The sequence below is a fragment of the Phocoena sinus genome, chromosome 4 (genome assembly GCF_008692025.1).
Source record: "Phocoena sinus isolate mPhoSin1 chromosome 4, mPhoSin1.pri, whole genome shotgun sequence".
Taxonomy (NCBI): Eukaryota; Metazoa; Chordata; class Mammalia; order Artiodactyla; family Phocoenidae; genus Phocoena; species Phocoena sinus.
In genome coordinates this window covers 61,692,171-61,696,816 of record NC_045766.1, presented here as the reverse complement: position 1 = coordinate 61,696,816, position 4,646 = coordinate 61,692,171, and positions in this window count along the sequence as shown.

Sequence of the window (4,646 nt, the reverse complement as noted above, 5' to 3'; positions counted from 1 at the left end):
CATACCCTGTCATCCAAGCACCTCCCACCTAGTCCACCAGGTGTTAACATCAGCAGGAACCAAGGCCAGTTCAGGTTCTCTTGCACTACCTAGATGCTGACATATCCAACAGTCAGACTGACTGGTTAACGTGGCCAGGGTTTGGTAAACTGGCATAATAGGGTGTTTGGTTAGTGCCCAATCCGCTGAAAAAGTAAGTGTTAATAAGGGTAAGACATAGGCTGAAAAAGAGCCAGAGTGTAGACTTAGAAGGGGAGCAGGATAGATGGAGACAAGCACTCTCTAGCCAGCCTTCTAAAATGACTAATACATGTGAGGAAAGTGGCCACTGAAGAGAAGGTGCGGTTTTTGTTTGTTTTTGTTTTTTAACATATATACAGGGAGTCTTAAAAAAAAGGGAGGAAATAGGTGAAAGCAAAGTTTCTTTTTTTTTTTTTTTTTTGGCTGTGTTGGGTCTTCATTGCTACATGCAGGCTTTCTCTAGTTGTGGTGAGTGGGAGCTACTCTTGGTTGTGGTATGTGGGCTTTTCATTGTGGTGGCTTCTCTTCTTGTGGAGCATGGGCTCTAGGCATGCAGGCTTCAGTAGTTGTGGCGCACGGGCTTAGTAGCTCCATGGCATGTGGGATCTTCCTGGACCAGGGATCGAACCCGTGTGCCTTGCATTGGCAGGCTGATTCTTAACCACTGCACCACCAGGGAAGTCCAAAAGCAAAGTTTCTTGATCTATGAACTTGGGAAAAGCTGTCTACTTCATGATGCCAGCTGCTTCTGGGGCCTGGGAATTGGCCCTGGAAATCCTTACTTTGAGGTCACCTATAGGGACTGTTTCCCAACTGTTTTGAGAGCAATGATCCAGGTCTATTTTGGTATGGCTTGCATGAATCCAGGAGGATTTTTCTTTTATTTTGTTAGTAGTGTATGTGGTCAGCAGTACCTCATAAGGCCCTTCTCAGTGAGGTAACAGCATGTGTTTCCTTCTAAGGACCTTGATGTACTCCCGGTCTCTTGGTTGAAAAGGATGGCAAGGCTTGTAGGTAGGTGGAGACCATGCCCCTTTTTCCTGTTGGCAATATGCTTTAAGTACACTGGTTAGTTCTTTTATCTAGCTAGTCATAGCATCAAATAGTTCACTCACATTTCCATAACATTCACTTAATCCAGGAATGGAAGGTTTAGACATGCCAATAAGCACTGGGTATCCAAAGGGATTAATCCATACCTCCTACTTGAGTATTCTAGATCTTTCAAGGGCCAGGGGCAAAGGTTTTGGCTATTTAAGTCCAGTTTCTTGACAGATCTGTCCTAAAGTACTTTCTATGGCTAGATTTTTACATTCCACTTGCCTTGATGATTGAGGATGGTATGGGGCATGGAATTTTAATGAGTGCCTCAAAGTTTTTGCAAGCAATTGGTTCATCTCTGCTGTAAAATGAGTTCTTGCTCTGATTCAATCCATAAAGGTGTGCCAAGACGAGGAATATTCTAGGCTATCAATGTCTTTACCACTGTGATGGCAGCAGCATATCCAACCAGTTAGCGTTCAGTCCATCCATTAAACAAGCAGACAATAACCAAACAGTGAGAATAGCCTAAAGCTGGGATCAAATCTATAAAATCCATTTGGAGTGCTGAGAAGGGCAGTGTGGGCCTGGGAGAACTTCCTGGGGTGTACTGATTTCTTCCAGAATTTTGGTGAGATTTACAAGTTGTGCACGGGGAAAAATTTGGTCTGAAATTTTGTGGATACGAGGGCAAAACCAATTGTCTTTTGGTTCCTTAACTATCCCCTGTCTATAAATGTGTCCCATTTGATGAGAGTTAAGTGCAAGCCGAAAAGTCAAAAGAAAAGGAGTACAGGAAGTCTGTTTGGACCAATGTATAATCAACCTGATAATTGTTTGGCACCTTTTGTATCCATTTGTCTTTTTTGGATTGTGGGGCCTTTGCCTGATAGTTAATAATATCAATCAGGGATAAAGCCAGGTTTAAAGATTGGGTGGAGAAAGGATAAGGGGGGTCCATTTGCGCTGCATGTTTAGCAGCTCTATTGTTTCCCAAAGATATAGCATCACTCTCCTTAGTATGGGCTGAACAGTGAACAATAGCAATTTTAGAAGGGAGGTGACTAGCTTGTAATAGGGCAGCAATTATATGTCATTAGCTACAGGAGTACCTGCAGAAGATAAGAATCCACGGGATTTCCGAATTATGCCAGCAGCTTGGCAGACTCCAAGAGCTATGAGTTCGACAGCTTGGGCTGATTTTATAGTGGGCAAAGAGTAGTCCTCAAGTGTTTCATGTGGGGAAACTACGGCATAACCAGTTAGGTTTCCTCAGAAATTTCTTTTACAAGAGTCATCACAAAATAAAAGTAAGTCTGGGTTGTCTAAAGGGATGTCTGAAAGATCCTCTCATGGCTTTGAGACCATATCTGTAGTTGCAAGGCAATCATGTGGAATGGAATGGGGCTCTCCATCATGAGGCAGGGGTAGTAGAATAGCTGGATTTAAAGTGTTACAACAATGTACGGTGATGGAAGGGTAAATTAAAAGATCCTCGTCCTAGGTGATCCGTCACTATGTAGAGAGGTGCTGCATTCTATGAACTTGTAAGATAGCGGACACAGCGTGGGGAACATAGAGATGAATGGGAGAGCCTAATTAGAGTACTGGCTTTGTCAGTCAAGGTGGCAGCTGTGGCCACCACACAGCAGCAGACTGGATGGCACAGGGCCTAATTGGCATGAGAAATATACTATATGATGTATCTGAGAGGCAAAAGGCTATCCTAGAATGCCTGCAGCAATCCTATTATTTTCGTGGCAGTACTGATGAAAAAGGTTTATCAAAAGTAGGTAAGCCAAGAACCAGAGGTGCGACAGAGTTAATTCTAAGGCTTCAAAGGAGGGTAATGCCTCTGAAGGCCAGGAAATGGGCTCCGGGGTGATATCTGGGAGGAATGCATACAGAGATTTAGCAAGAGCTGCAATATTAGGAATCCACTGGTGACAGTAGCCAGCTGCCTGTAAGAATTTATGTAACTGTTTTTTTCGTTTTGGGGAGAAGGATGGCCTAAAGTGACTCAAGGCATTTGGGGGTGAGTCTTTGAATGCCCTGAGATATGTCATATCCTAAGTAAGTAACAGTTATTTGTACCCATTGAAGTTTAGATCTGGAGATTTTATGGCCTTGTTCAGCTAGTGCCTTTAGGAGAATGAGGGCATCTATAAGTGCTCCCTGCTTAGTTTGAATACAAAGTAAAAGGTCATCAATATAATGGACAAGCATGGAGACCTGGGTAAAGGCTATGGTTTCTAAGTTGGCTCTGAGGACTTGGGAAAATGTTGAGGGAGATTAACAATATCTCCTGAGGTATTCGAGTCCATGTTAATTGTCTCCCTTTAATAGAAATGCAAAAAGAAATTGTGAGTCGGGGTGCAATGGGATTGAAAATAAAAGCTAAACAGAGCTCAGTTATCGTAAACCACGCTGCATCAGCAGGAATTGAGGTGAAAATAATAGCTTGGTTTTAAGGGGGCGTCAGATTGGGAACACAGAAATCCAGAAGATCTTCTGGAGGGTCAGAAACAGGGAGCTGGGCATAAAGTGGAGTATAAAAAGGAAGAGAAGGGGTATTTACATCAGATTTGGTTTTTAATTTTTGTTCCAACTTCTATCTTTCATTTTATTAAGGGATTCCCTAAGGATAGCTGGTATGCTTTTTTTGTGTTCTTTTTTCAACTTAGTCCTCCCATAAGTACCAATGTGACAGCTGTTTATGATGAGAGCTCTCCAACATTTTTTTCAAATACAGAAGTTTTTCCAATTCAAAAAATTTGGCCATTGATGAGTAGGCTCTCCTTTAGCATATTTATTCCAATAGTGACTCAATTCAATAAGTCTTTTTATGGAAAGACCTAGAGGAAATTTTCCAGGCTTAGAATAAATCTTTACGATGGATGCAAGATGAGTTCCTGGAGAGGGTACAGACAATGAGTCCTCATAATCCAAACGTTCACTCCCAAAGTTAGTCTAAGAAAGCAAAGGCCTTCACTACCCGGGCGGTAAGGATGGTGTAGTAAAAACAGTGTCTCCAATCTCTCACAAAAAATGTGAGATGCCTCGAATTACAGACGAACTAATCTATGACACCAGGCAGGCACTACTGGAATGGGACCTTACCAGTACTGACAAGCAACAAATGATGATGTGACAAGAGCCCCTTATGGACTGGGACCCCTTATGACAAACACCCCTATGACCTGGCACGCTGGACAAAGAGAGTGCTGCTTATGACGCCATGTCTCAGAACCCCAGTCTATTCAACTGTCAACCAGATGCACCCCGATAAGTGCACCTTACAGATAATGGAGACCATAGAGACTGTTCTCACTAGTCACAAAGCCAAGCTCTCAGGACGCAAAATGAGATGGAAGGAAAAATCTCATCCAGTTTACATAGGGAACAAAGTCAGCAAAGTTTGTCTAAACAGACGCCATTCTGGTGAGAACGGTTAACTCACCCAGTCTGTGAGGCCAGCTCAAACAGCAAGATTATAAAGGGTTAATGCCTGCATTTTTCTCTATGATTCTTCCTCCTAATGACAAACAATACAACAGACAGAGACAAAGAAAAACAGTGACCGT